Here is a 16,503-nt window from a genome sequence, read left to right on the forward strand (position 1 = left end):
AGTAGCCATACTCTGACACAAAATAGTGCTTATGATTGTCTTTTTTTCTTAAACTAACCAACAAATTTGCAGAAATGAAACTTTTGGCGAAAGAGAAATATATCTAGACCTTTTTGAGCCAAAATTTACTTGTCTTTGAGTTTGCATTCAAAATTGAGGATTAATGCGCTCCACAGTATACTAATTTAAGATTTCCAGAAAACCAGGGGTTATTTTTGGAGTACCTCTGTTCGAAGGTCAGTTAATTTGTTAGAAAGCTTTAAAGGTATGATGAAAATTGGCATGTAGAAAGCTGATACATGTACAATTCAGGATATACCTGGTTTCTATGAAGTTAAACTTAAGGTAAAATATTTAGAAAGCTGTGAAAATTGCAAAATTTGGTTGAACAGATAGGGATTTTTAATTGGTGGTCTGACACCTATAATAAGGAGCAACATCCGTTTACCATAGTCAACTATAAAAGGCCATAACTTATGTTATACCATTCAACCGAGAAAAACTAACGATCTTCGGTTTTCACATGCTTCATTTCACTAGGGAATAACGGTAATTAATTGCAACCGTTGTAATCATAACCTATAATAATATATTTGTAGTGACCCCAAAAGAGTTTTACAGCACCGAAGATGAAGAACTATCAGGTGAAATTGGTATGTTGAATGTCGTTCAATTTTTAATATTGCTATGTTAAATTTTATTTAATCTGTATACCCCCGTTAACAGGACGTACACAATGTATCACTGTATACCAGTTTTTGTCCATTTGTCGTATATCTGACCGGATTTCGTCAACATGTCTGACAATAACTCAATAACGTTTTAATCAATGTGCACGCACGTTTGGTGAAATGGTTATATCTATTGCTATGAGATCCCTTTCGATGTTTATAAATTTTGTTTCTTTGTCCCTGAGTTATGGAGTGTAATTTATTAATAAACAGAATTTTCCAGCTAATGGGGCAGAGCACAAAAATGCTTTTAGGAGTTTTGATGAAATTTTAGTGAATTGTTTGTATGTTTTAACGTCAGCCCCCTGTCAATTTTTTTAAATGTTAGATACTACGAATCTGATTAATGGGGTTTCATAATTTAGAAATGATTTTTCCAGTGTTCGAACACTTACTCAAAGATGCTTTTATCTGTTTTCGTGAAACTTTTTTTACTTGTTTATATCTTTTAGAATAACCTCCGTTTTATTTTGGTTTTTATAATTTTCTACTATGACATTGAGTACAGTAGTGAAGCCATATACATATTCTTTCAAAAAGCGACAGGCAAATCATGCGCCCATGGCGCAGCTTTTTGTTGATATGTAGGTTTACATTTTGGTATTGGTATGTAAGATCTTGTTTTACGACCTTTAGAGGTCTACAACGATTTGTTATAACTAGCTCATTGTGTAAAGATTCACTATTGATGTCATAATGTATTCACGGAACAATATTATTTGATCCGACGTCATCATGACAAGTTTTTAGAAAACACATAATCGATTACCAAATCATCATTTTTTTCAAAGTTTTTTTACCATCTGAAGAAATTGCAACTTTACAATATAAATCTTAGGCCGATGGTATCAAGTTAGACCTAAATTTATTATGACGGTCGTCAAATATTTGAAACACAACTTTATTGCTTTGTGTAATTAAGACCTACTTTCGTACATGTATATAATACTGGAATCGGTTTCACGAAACATTTAGGACAAAGTTCGGTCGTTAGTATACTGAATTGTTCATGACTTAAGATAAATCTTAGTCTTTTTGTGAAACCGACTACCGATCATTGTTTTGTTTCTTATAGTTAACGGAATTGTGACATATCAGGCCCTTCAAATATTCTTTTGATTCTTTTGTGCTCATATGCCTATATAACTAATGGCTAAAATTTGATCAAAAGCAGCAATTATATGCAAAAATTCTTATATTGTATAAGTGCAAATAAAAAAGGTGGCATTACTGTTAAAGTGAAGCTTTTTCTTTCTATAAATAAAAAGATGTGTATGATACAAGTTATTTTTCGTATTTCTATATTATGAATTAACATCTAAATTCGTTCGTGCTGTTTTTATTGTTAAAGAAAGCGTAAATTCAGCATCACATATACTATTTTTAATCCTTACTTATAGGAAATCAAAAGTTTCATTAAACTAAGTAGTCGTTTGTTAGAAATATTACCATTACCATTATAGAATCCGCAGGATCAATCAAGTTGCATATTACTGTCAAAGAAAAAGAGAATATGAACATAAAATTGAGAATGGAAATGGGGAATGTGTCAAAGAGACAACAACCCGCCCAAATAAAAAACAACAGCAGAGGGTCACCAACAGGTCTTCAATGTAGCGAGAAATTCCCGCACCCGGAGGCGTCCTTCAGCTGGCCCCTAAACAAATATATACTAGTCCAGTGATAATGAACGCCATACTAATTTCCAAATTGTACACAAGAAACTAAAATTAAAATAATACAAGACTAACAAAGGCCAGAGGCTCCTGACTTGGGACAGGCGCAAAAATGCGGCGGGGTTAAACATGTTTGTGAGATCTCAACCCTCCCCCTATACCTCTAACCAATGTAGTAAAGTAAACGCATAACAATACGCACATTAAAATTCAGTTCAAGAGAAATCCGAGTCTGATGTCAGAAGATGTAACCAAAGAAAATAAACAAAATGACAATAATACATAAATAACAACAGACTACTAGCAGTTAACTGACATGCCAGCTCCAGACTTCAATTAAACTGACTGAAAGATTATGATTTCATCATATCAACATCAGGCACAATCCTTCCCGTTAGGGGTTTAGTATCATACCATCATAACATATATGAGAAGAACATAACCCGTGTCATGCCAACAACTGTTTTTAGAATAAATGTGTTTAGTTCCGATGCAAAGACCTTATCAATGACTCAATATTAACGCCAAAATATGCAATCTTTAATGACTTGACAACAGTATCGTAATTATATCCCTTCTTAATAAGTTTATTCAAAGGTTTTGTAAGTTTCTGAGGTGAATACTGACACCTTTGTGCTTTATAAAGAATATTACCATAAAAAAATTGGATGTGAAATACCTGAACGTATTAAAAGTCTGCATGTTGAGCTATATTTACGAATAATGTCTTTGTTTGGTAAGTAAAATTGAAATATTTTAAAAGTCTTTTTTTCTTATGCAAATATTTTGCTGCATTTTGAAATGCTAAAAATAAACATTCCGTTTAAAAGTAAACAAATGTAAACGTATCAGAGCATAACATTAAAAAAAATCCATATACATGATGATACTATTCTATCCTGAAATAGATGCAACCTGAATTTTAATAAAGTTATATAAATCTATACTGGATATTCAATTCATTCTTATTATGTAAATGTTTTCAATTTGAAGAGCTACCATTCGTGTGTAAAGACGAGTTAAAACTGGCGGATTACAGCGGTTTAAAATTGAATAAAACATTCGAAATAGTTAATATTCGTAGTAAAATAACGAGTTTAAATGTAATCTGAAAAAAATGTATCACGAAGAATACACAAATTCAACACTTATATATTGCATCATCTCAAACTGGCTCCGATTATCATTTTGATTTTAATACTAAAGACATGTTTTTTCGCCATGATTATAATATGGTTGTTAAAAATATCAACATGCTAAACGTTAAAATGACGATTTCCTGCGAAATTTAAGTAACTGTAGATAGGTGACCGCTATACATTTTATTGAGTAAATTATATATATATTTATATCTATAAAAAAGTAGAATCACAAAAAACTGATCTCCGAGGAGTTCTCGAAACGAAAAGTACCTAATCAAATGGCATAATTAAAAGCTCAAAGAATAAAACGAATAGGTACCAACTGTCATATTCCTTACTTGGTGTAGGCATGTAAAAAATGGTGGGTTAAACCTGGTTACAAAGCTAGCTAAACCTCTCACTTGCATAACTTTTTCTGTGACTGTATTTTAAGTATAGACAATTTAGCTAACCAGCAATCAGTTCCGTCATCATTCTTTATATATTATGTACTGATATATACATCTAGACTCTACTGACGAGGAAATATAGCACTAGGCCACTAAAAGCTGAATTTTAAGTTCAGTCTAGGTGGCCAAGTGATCTGAATCGCTGGACACAGTGCAGGCTGTGTTGTCTCGATATCTTTATAGCATAAGTTCGAATCCCGGCGAGGGAAGAACATACATGTGGTTCCGAATATCGAATTATCGAATACCAAAGACGTTTACTGGTTAACCGGTCTTTTTTTTTATTTTTATATATTTGATGTAAAAATAGAAATAAATGATATCAAGATTGAATATAGATTTACATAGATATATTACTGTTGTCAACGATTACACGTCTAAATATTAACGTCGGAAGGACCGAATATCGAATACCAAAGACGCTTACTGGTTAACCGGTCTTTTTTACAATTTTAATATATTTGATGTTAAAATTAAAACAAATGTGTACTGAATTATCAAAAAGAAATGTTGAATTTTAAAATGATTGTCGTGGTAAATATTTTTAGCATACATGCATTTTGAAAAGTTGTAAGCTGATTACATTTTACAATTTACTTCGTTTATTTCATTTATGATATAGTATTATGCAGGCCTACATGTAAATATGACATCCCTAACGTCCAAGTTTTGTCATACCTAAGCCAACTGAACGAGAACATAATTGTGTGTCCAAAGCAAATGCCAATTGTTTGTTAAAAAAAAATTAGAAGAATTGTTTATCCCATTTGCGAATTAACTACGGTTTCTTTCGATTCTGAATAGTTAATAAATATTTACTTATTGCAGTGGATGTGCCAGTTAAACGTGAAGGAACAAATGAGTCTTTATCCTTGTCACCCTCTACGGAGAATACTCCGACAATGAACACGATGTCGACAACTGCAGGTAAAAAATAATATATGGTAATAATAATATTAAATGAATTTTGTTCCGAAAATATTTGATGCAATAAATAGTGGGATAAAAAGTAAAAATCCATAAAAGTACCTAAGCAAATGGCAAACTCAAAAGCTCAAACACATCAAACTAATGAATAACAACTGTCATATTCCTGACTTGGTACAGGCATTTTCTTATGCAGAAAATGATGGATTGAACCTGGTGTTATAGTTAGCCAAACCTCTCACTTGTATGACAGTCGCATCAAATTACATTTCATTGACAACGATGCGTGAACAACACAAACAGACACAAAGGTAAAAAATGTCAAAAATAGGGGTAAATCTGCCTTTTAGTATCGATCTGATGAGTTAAACCCATTCTAATTGATTAATGTGTTCACAACTTCACAAGTTATTGGAGGTATTGGTAGACCAAAAACACGTTTAATCACGCAACGCACTCAAAATGCCTATAAAAAGCAAGTCCGAAGTTTCTAATCTAGTGGGTGCCATTTATTGCTGACTGGACTGTGATAATTTTGTCTCTACTTTAAGAATTATGTACGGTACTTTCAATTTTAAATAGTTCATATATATTTACTTATTGCAGTGGATTTACAAAGAAAACGTGAAGGAACTAATGAGCCCTTATCCTTTTCACACTCTATGAACACGATGTCGACAACTGCAGGTAATAAAAAAAAATTTATCAAAAATTTTGATAACATTTGAGTAGAAATATAGTGCGTACACTTCAAATTTGGATGCACAGTATATTGCTTCAAAGCTATAACCAATAAAGAAAACTGATATTATCTTAATATGCATATGATTCTTAAATCTTATTTTGTAAAGTGGTTTTTGTAAACTACTGATGCCTTAGTTATAAGAACAGGTTTGTAACATTGCGCCTTGATCTCATTTTATAAGAACAAAATAAGTATAGATTTAAGCATCAGTTGTTTACCGATGTTTTTCCTTATTGGCCCTGGTATCCGCCAAAGATTCCAGTATCGACACAGAGGGCTTGGTATGGAGCGAAGGCTGATACCAGGGCCGTTATAGAAAATGGCATGTTATTATCTATTGATCACATATTTTCAAGCTGGAGAAAAAAGTAAGCATATATCAAATTATGTTTGATATTTCAACAAAAATTTTTAAAAAATTTGATGAAAAAAAAACTAAAAAAGTATCGTTTTTCGAGGGCTGATATCGATATTGGCCCTGTGGGCAAAAAACCAACCTTGTTTTTCGGCTATTATTTACCAGACAAAAACGGGCATATAATTACAAAATGTCTGCAAAATGTGTGATACTGTTACGGCCAGAAATCGCCTTTAAATTGTAGCCAACAAAAGACACAAATCAATTATAAAAATTAACAAGATTTATTATACAAATGTTTACAAAAGGTATTACACAAATATTACTGTTAACTTAACTGTCAAAATATGAGTCCAATCTGCTATCTTTATCTGTATCCGGAAATCTTTCGGAATCCAATTTGAATATTACGTTCACTACTAATGTCACAATCCAGTATGATGTTGTTTGTAGAATAAAAGTGTCAATCCAAATGCTGTGAATACTAATGTCTATCAATGTCTATGTCCAAGTTTAATTATGAGAGTTTAACTTTAGTGTCTGTATATATAGTGTTGTCATGGAAAATTCTGGAACACTCTATAATGGAACATTGTGGAAAATCCTGGAAAGTTACAACGGAAGTTTCTGGAATAACGTAGAAGTTTAAATTACGCATCTTTTATAAGGATCATTCTAGAAAGTTCCAATCATTCTGTGATTGTTCCAGTGATTTCTAAACTGCACAGTTATAAGATTATTTGGTAAACAACTATCAGGCCATACAACACAAATTAGGCCAACATAAATAAACATAATAATTACAATATCATAACAATACAAAAATGATAAACTAAAGGAAACGAATATAACTGAAGTAATAACATGAGCTCAAAACGTAGTTAGATTGGGTGCATCATTGGAGTTAGCTCCTATTTTGCTATGTATTCATTATTTGCATAAATTTGGAATCCACATTCGGTAAAATATCATAATCGGAAATAAAACACCCTAATACAAACGTACATAGATTAAATGTCTCTTAAAATTTTCGAAAAAGCAATTTAAAAACATAAACATAGTCGTGAAGTTATTTACATAAAAGGTTCTCTTATTGATCAAGAAGAAGATTATGTAAAGTATATAACATTTGATGTTTGGCTCGGTAAAAACTGGAATGTTTAACAATCATGTAATTGCTTCTTGTTTTTAGTATCGTACTTTCATTTGACAGGGAACATCACTGAAGAAACATACACAACACAAAGGGCATTCAGAAATAGTTCTATCAAGAGGAGATCAGTTTTGCTATGGAATATTGGCTGCTTTATTATGTCTGTTTGGTCTTTATCTGTTTGAAGATGTTTGATATATAGAAGAGATATAGTACCGAGAAGAAAACATTTGCTTTAACTTTATTTATTTTTAGCTCCATATAAAATGATCACAAAATTGATTGTATATCTTTGATTTTTAAAAAATTCAGTTACAGTGATTTGATGATGAAAACCAACAAGATAAAAACTGGGAGTTTATGTTTTTTTGTTTTTTTTTCAATGTGTCAATCAAAGCATTTATCTAGGCTTTTATGGACAAATCATTATTCGGATATCCTGGTGAAATTATACATATTTCTATTCACTGATTTTATATTAAAAAAAATAAGAGAATTTATGATTGCAAAAAGGACAATTAAAGGTATAGCTAGCTTTAAAACCAGGTTTAACTCACCATTTTCTACATAAGAAAATGCCTGTACCAAGTCAGGAATATGGCAGTTGTTATTCATTCGTTTGATGTCTTTTATCTTTTGATTTTGTCATTTGATTAAGAACTTTCTGTTTTAAATTGTCCTCGGCGTTCACTATTCACTGGACACAGTGCAGGCTGTGTTGTCTCGATATCTTTATAGCATAAGTTCGAATCCCGGCGAGGGAAGAACATACATGTGGTTCCGAATATCGAATTATCGAATACCAAAGACGTTTACTGGTTAACCGGTCTTTTTTTTATTTTTATATATTTTATGTAAAAAAATAGAAATAAATGATATCAAGATTGAATATAGATTTACATAGATATATTACTGTTGTCAACGATTAAACGTCTAAATATTAACGTCGGAAGGACCGAATATTGAATACCAAAGACGTTTACTGGAATATAACAGTTGTTATTCATTTGTTTGATGTCTTTTATCTTTTGATTTGCCATTTGATTAAGAACTTTCTGTTTTGAAATGTCCTCAGAATTCACTATTGTTGTGATTTTACTTTTTACAATACAGCCTTTAACTATAACATACAGCCTAGCCCCCTATAGAATTTTGGGTCTTCAATGCTCTTCAATTTGTTCTTTTTGCTTAATAACTATTTTAATATGAGCTTCACTGATGAGTTTTGTGTAGACAAAACGCGTGTCTGGCGTATGAAATTATAATCCTGGTACCTTTGATAACTATTTACACAACTGGTTCATTACCACTGCTGGTGAAGGTTTTATCTCCGAGGGTATCACCGGCCATTTCTTTTCTTTTATTTCACTTAGGGGAAACTATGATATTTGTTTTTGGTGAGTCGTCTGACTGAGAATAGTCATTTCAAGACACTATATTAACTACAGAATTTGAAAAAAGGCACGTAGACACCAACAAGAATATTAAGATATCAATATCCAAGTGGCATAACAAATACTCAATAAAAAAAGAAAAGAAAATAAATCATACCCCTTTTTGTTAAGGCAGACGAAAGTAAATTTTGATAGAACAGTAGAATAAATATGGGAATGGTTACAGTCGTTTTGCTTTTTAAAACCACTCTTTCGTAAAACATGTTGTATTTTGCTATTAGTCACATATGATTCTATTCACGACATTTATCGACGTTGTAAATCTCATTGAGTTTATAATTAGAATAATGATCAGTTTCAGGAAGGTCCAGAAAAAATACCGAATTATTACCTTTGACAACCTATGCTACTGGTTTTTTGAATGTCCCTCTGGTATCTTTTGCCCTTTTTCATCAACATTATGTTGACGTTCGGATAATGATACTATCTAAAATTTATAATACAAATTCTGTTAATAAACTCGAAAAATGTTATAGTTGTCACTTTAATGATTGTCATAAATTATTGATATTTTTTTCTATTTCAACAGTCTGGATATTCATATTTGATTTCAGATTTCCTCCCCGGTTCTATTACACCCCATCTGTACTGGTTAGTTACGTGTCGCCATCTCAGCGTTTTTGAAAATTCAAAAGAGATAAATCAGAATGTCCATGTATAAGTGATGCATAATTTTTTTTTATGTATCCGTCCATTACAAAATCGTTTTAATTAAGATGAGGGGATTTGCTTTTAAAGTTTCGAATCCTTACATTATTTTTCATTTTTTATAAACAGCCATTTCTTTTCTTTTATTTCACTTAGGGGAAACTATGATATTTGTTTTTGGTGAGTCGTCTGACTGTTGTACCTATGTTTAATCTATGTCCTGTGAACTTTATGTCATAGATATCTAGAGAGTTTTCATTTCACTCTTGCAAGACTGAGAATAGTCATTTCAAGACACTATATTAACTACAGAATTTGAAAAAAGGCACGTAGACACCAACATGAATATTAAGATATCAATATCCAAGTGGCATAGCAAATACTCAATAAAAAAAGAAAAGAAAATAAATCATACCCCTTTTTGTTAAGGAAGACGAAAGTAAATTTTGATAGAACAGTAAAATAAATATGGGAATGGTTACAGTCGTTTTGCTTTTTAAAACCGCTCTTTCGTAAAACATGTTGTATTTTGCTATTAGTCACATATGATTCTATTCACGACATTTATCGACGTTGTAAATCTCATTGAGTTTATAATTGGAATAATGATCAGTTTCACAGATTTCTCTTAAATATTAATGACAATGTCACGACTTAAATAAGATATGATATATACGATCATTGGACGACACAAAAAGTAAAAAGAAGAAAAAAAAATCCGACACTGTTTTTGGAATAATAACCTTTAGATGGTCACCTGTTGACCAACACGTTTGGACAGCCTAAGATATACATGTTTGAGGACGTAAAATATGTATTATTTTTATCAAGCTAAACCGAGAGTGGGAACTTTATCCATCGATATACAAGGTATTTCAGGTGGCAAAAAGGACTTAATATCATTGAGAGCCTATGATACTTGTATGGTATTGGCTTATCTGATAGTTTGAAATGATTTCTAAACAAGTTCATCCTTACTTGTCAAAGAATTCCATAATTTTGTGTTCTTTATATATGATAAGGCATGGTCGAGGCAGATCTACATTTTCTGCAAGACGAAGTCCTTCTAAACTCCCAGTTAGTAATCACATTTGAATAAAAAATGTCATAGTAATATCTGATACCACAGCTCTCGGCATCGTATTTTCACAATTTTTATTCAAATGGAGTTGATATCGTGTTGCTTTCAAAATTATCATGAACAGTATAGGTTATCGTGCTTTTGTCATGCTACAGGTTGTAGACAAACTAAATAATTTGTTTATATTCCACAGGAAAAGAGCATGTTGAATTTTTGATGAGAAAAAAACAAACGGCCGAATTTAGAAATTAATATTAGAAGATAGCCTCGGAAAATAAAAAAAAAAGATAAAAGGGGGACAACTTTTGTTTACTCATTTATTGATTAGGAATATAGCACAATGTTGACTGCTGAATTATTGACATTGTTGTCTATTATGTCTGTTTGTTTTGTTCACGTATCGTTGTCAATATAGTGGAATTTGATACGACTGTCATACCATTGAGAAATTTACCTTGCTATAAAACCAGGTTCTATTATCATTTTCTACATTGAAAAATGCCTGTACCAGGTCAGGCATATGAAAGTTGTTATCCATTCGTTTGATGTGTTTGAACTTTTGATTTTGCCATTTGATTAAGCACTTTCCGATTTGAGTTTTCCTCGGAGTTCAGTATTTTTGTGATTTTTCTTTTTAGATTTTACATTTAATGGTTATGGACACAATCCTTGTGTTTGGATTTCTATAATTTATTTCTTCATCTACATTATGCCTCGTGTGATTCTAATAAGATTACTGGTTGTTCGGTAGAAAACATGCTGACAATTTAATGTTTCGTTGTATTACAATCATATTGCCTTCTTTTTATTGAAATGTGCATTTTGAGACTTTCACTAGTTTTCCGATATTTTACACTTTGTAATTGAGCATTCTTGACGCATCTCTAAACTCACGACGGATTCATTTATACAGACCAAATGCTGTATACATTTTAACAGACTAAATGCACGGCTCTTAGAAATAAGCAATACTGATTCCTTATAGTAAGCTATAAAACGTCCCGGTTATCAATGTATTTATGATTTTAATTAACAAGGGACGATTAAGAACTTGACATTTAGCTTTAGAATAGTGTTATGAAAATTTTGAAAGACTTTATAATGACCTCTTTTCCGTGTTTTTGGGATATTATTAGCATTTGATTGATGTCGCAATAATGAATTTATCCAATTTTAACTTAATATCTATAACAGTTAAATTCACAAAAGATGTCTTCAATCGGTCCCGAAATGTGATGAGTTATTGATAATACATACACAAATTTTTACCAAAATATACATTGACTTACCCTAATCTGAAACTAATCACAAACCAATAGGTTGTTGTCGCCGCCGTCGCTGACGACGAAACATTTACCTTTGTCTTGTTTTTGACTCCGTCAATGCGAAACAAAACACACACTTAGCAAACTATATACTAGTATAAGATTTCAAAATTAACATCGAACAGTGAATGTTGTATTGCACAAAGTCTAATTATTTGCTGTTGATGTCGTCCCAGCAAATGTAATTAGTGCTGTTTGTATGATTTGCATTATGCATTGGTATTTAATAATATTTAAATATTCTGTGCACGAAATAAAACATTGCAGAGAAAATATGTAGTAGAATTTTCAAATCAATGTAACACAAGTTTTCGTTCACTTGGCATCACAATAATAGTTCCTAATACTTGGAAGCTTATAGGAAGGAAACAAAACGAAAAGAAATCTTAATTATAAATATTGTATTCTGTCAATTTACGGATATTGTTTTTTTTTAACATATTTAACCTATTTAATACAGTAATTATACAATGATACCAGGACGTTCACTCATTGACATTTTGGGACATAGTTTGCAAAATTGGCAAAAAACTGAGCTCTAGCATACACAAATAAATACCAAGACTTGAAAGATAGGCAAAAAATAACAAAAGGACAATCAAACTCGATAATAAACTGACAACGGTAAAGTTTAAAAAGACAATTACCGTTTTCTTTCTGAAAAATTTTTTTTATTCGAGCGTCACTGATGAGTTTGGCTGTCCCTCTGGTATCTTTCGCTCTTTACTGTAGGAAAAACGTGCATCCGACGTACAAACTTAATCCTGGATTCTATGATGAGTGGATTTATTACCTATTATATACGGGTACACTATAAATCGTAAAAACTAAAAACAATAAAGGACAAAATTGTTTTCTGTATATTCTACAATCAGCTCATCTAAATAAAATGTCAACATTTTTAAACCATAAAACTAACGACTACTCCTAATATTGATATTCACTGTCGGACTAATTAAAAATGTCAAATGGAACTCAATAATACATAGTGCAGATTGGAAACATCACAGATCCTTCTAATTGCAGATTATTGATGTCCACTCACAAAGATGGTTGGTGGTCGTTATTTTGTTTTCTTGGTAGTAACAAGGATTTTTCTAACATATGGTTCTAATGTATTAGATTGCCGCAGTGTGAAAACAGGACTCAATTTAGATGGCAAATTTTACCGAATAACACAATTCGAAGATATTCATTTGTTTCGGTTCACTGAATCAGAACATTTTTCGTTTTTCTTTCTCCGACTCACAGTGGGATGTATGGATCATCTTATGGAAAAACAGAAGGTTGGAAGATTTATAGAAATATCATCGTCTGATATAGAAAGCATCTTGCAAAAGGACAGTTGTCGAAATGAAAGCAAATTCTGCCACATGTCTAACAATACTCATGAAATCTCGGTTCGGTGGGAAGATACAAAACCCATTCCTTATTTCACAGAATTAAACGTGTATTATGTAGACAAATACTGTACAGAGTCACTGTTAGCAGTCATTGAACAGAAAGGGGACACGTTTTCCGTATCAGATTTCACCAATTCGTTACAATATGATAAACTTGATTGTAAGCGATATCTCAGATTTAACCAGGAGAGAAATTTTGCTAAACCTGAACCTCGCAAGCATGGCAAAGATAAGGACAATCCCGAAATAAATGCCTTGGACATCATTGATACAAACGTGTTACGCCTGCCTAACCTAAAATGTCTTCAGATACTTAACACCCACTTCAGTTCAGTCGACGTTAATGCTGCATGGAAACCTGGTAGTTGTTCGTTTGATATCAATTTAGAATGCAGGAAGAAATGGATCTACATGGCGGAACCGGTTTAGCATTATATTCAGCTGATGTTTACAATTGAAATAACATTAGTTAATACCTTTGTTTGCTGTATTTTTCTTAAAGAGAAGAACCGATCACCCGTTACCATATTGTTGTCAGCACTGGCAGTATCAGATTCTCTCTCCAATCTCTTGACGGTAATTCCCGATGCAATTGGAATACATTCTTACGGAGAAGATATGGAGCGCGGCCAGTACAATGTACTACATTGGAACCTTCCATATACGATGTGCGACATGATTTTAACCTTAAATACCCTAGCCAGCTCCTTCCACATGATTTCAGCGGCGCTTACTGTTGCGCTATGCGCTCAAAAAGTAATCGTTATTATGTTTCCGATAAAGGGGAAAATTATCATGACATTGAAGTTTTCCATAGGATCAACATTGGTCATATTTTTGACATCGCATCTATTCCAGATTCCAGAAATAGTTGCCACGACTAAAAACTCGCGCCGATTAAGTAACACGTGTTGCTATTCATATTCAGACACGGTGGACAATGTCCATATTCATTTTAGAAAGGGATTCCATACTATATTTATAGTTTTTATGTGTGTTGTTACCACGTGTACCACATACATATGCTGTAAATTAACCTGTCTAAGGAAAAATCTTCCTTGGAGCGATTCGTCGTCAACTAAAGCGAGGTACCTCAAATCAGCTACTACAGTTGTTATCATATGCATTGTTTTTATTGCATCAGAACTTTTAAACCTTCTTTTCTTTATCAAGTATGCATACAGCGGAGAATTTGCCAATTCAGAAATTTGGTGGTATATCTTCGCCAACATAAGGCCAGTAAGTTCACAAATTGGATGTTCGATCAACTTTTTTGCGTATTTGTTCATAAGTCAACAGATTAGACAAATATTTGGAAAACAACTTGGAAGGATAGGTTATGGTTCAAAAAGACGGAGAAGAAAAATAACTCATCTGAAATAGCTTCAAATGAATGTTTTAACCGGCACAGTAGAAAATCAACACCCTCAACTCAACAAACATTTCAAATGACAGGGTAGAAATGTAACTCATCTGAAATAGCTTCAAATGAATGTTCTAACCGGCACAGTAGAAAATCAAAACCCTCGGCTCAACAAACATTTTAAACTACAGGGTAGAAATGTCACGTATCTAAAGATACATTTATTGAGTTATTTGAAATAACTCAATAAACGTTTCAAAGACAAAAAGTAGAAAATCAACTCGTCCGAGATAATCAAATACATGTTCAATCCATTGTATGTTTTTGGTAGTCCTGTAACAAATATATTCAATAAATATACATTATCAAACGTTTTGATTTTTGATTTTGCAGCAATGCAAAATATCATACTAATTTTACATAACATTACCTCATATTTTGTACAAGAAGTAAAAATCGATTCAGATAAAGTTTGGAAAATGATCGATAAGGAATAAAAATGACGAAAAAGATTTTAATTATCTCTTACAAAATCGGACGCAATAGCTCCTTACTTGTTGGTATGATTGTATACACTTAAAAGATGAGCACATCACTTCATGCGGTAAATCAAATAATTAAGTCACATTTTGTTTAACAAATTAGTCAATTGTTAGAGACAACCTGAATTTAGAGAACCTATTTTGTACATTCTTCTTGTATGTTCTTGTATAACTTACATATCGATGTCAAGGAAGCAACATAAAACCAACAAAAAGACATGGCTACTGTAGGTTGCATTTGTGTAAATATTGACAATGCAATTTCCCATAGGAACTCCTTTTACGGCTAAAACTATACCATTTTTACTATGAAGTTTTGAAAAAAATCTTATCCTAGAATTGAAAGTTCATATGCACCACAATTTTTTTAAAAGGTCAAAATATAGGGCTGTGCGGCATATTTTCAACGTTTATATGCCCTGAACTTCTCAGAGTTTAAACTAGCACTAATTTTCATAACTACCCCTACTTCGAATTACCACAGATTTCAATGTAAACAATAAGCACATGTTTATTTACTTGTAACATTCCCAAGTTATGTCTCAATATTCAAGATCTCTACAAAAGAGGCGTGTTTTGGGAAACCGCTGTATTTACTAAGTGCAACCTGTAAAATAGACCAAAAAATATCATAGTCTCCAAAACACTATCCAGAAACAACAAGACAAAGTTATAACACGAATCAATCAAAAACAAGATGGAACTCTCCCAAAAAGAGGCGTGTTTTGAGAACCAGCTGTATTTACAAAGTACAACCTGTAAAATAGACAAAAATTTATATCATAGTTTCCAAAACACTACTCAGAAACAACAAGACAAAGTTATAACACGAATCAATCAAAAACAAGATGGAACTCACATAACACTAAGGATTCACTAGTGGCATGCATATCTTTTTTTGGAAAGATAAGAACTTATTAGGCACCGGCCTCCCTAACAACACGACAGGTTAGCTACTGTTACTAAATGTATTCACACTGAAATATAGTTCCATATAGTTCACATATATGTGCACAATATACACACATAAACTGAAAAATATGGGTATATATTTCTAGCAGTTCATTCAAGAATGTATGTCATTAAGGTGTGTTGATGTGCAGTTTTTTTTACAACATTTTGATTATGTAATTGGGTATTGATATCATACTAGTATGATTGACAACTGTCATTATCACCAAACAATCAGAGACAAGGTAGATCTTTAATTACAATACCCCACCTCCTAAACTATTAATCAAATTGACCACATAACTTGTCAACCTCACTCTCACATAACTATACAGACCCTCCAATACACATCTGAATATACAAATATTTGACCTCATAATTGAATACACAAATGTATATATTAGATGATTGATATATATAAGGATGATAGACTTATTTATTGCCTATCACATTTGATCTATATTACATAAAGTGATTCTGTAAATTATGTCTGAAAGATAAATGATTAACGGATTAACAAGATCTTTAAAAATATGAAATATGAATATAAATATG

The 16,503-nt window shown here is 32.0% G+C and overlaps 1 protein-coding gene across 1 annotated transcript in view; it reads right to left on the reverse strand.

Annotated features, from left to right (window-relative positions):
• Nucleotides 1-16,503, reverse strand: part of LOC139493162 (protein TFG-like) — a 195,476-nt gene that overhangs the window by 175,186 nt on the left and 3,787 nt on the right. The window lies entirely within an intron of this gene.

The sequence above is a fragment of the Mytilus edulis genome, chromosome 10 (assembly GCF_963676685.1).
Source record: "Mytilus edulis chromosome 10, xbMytEdul2.2, whole genome shotgun sequence".
In the NCBI taxonomy this organism is placed as follows: Eukaryota; Metazoa; Mollusca; class Bivalvia; order Mytilida; family Mytilidae; genus Mytilus; species Mytilus edulis.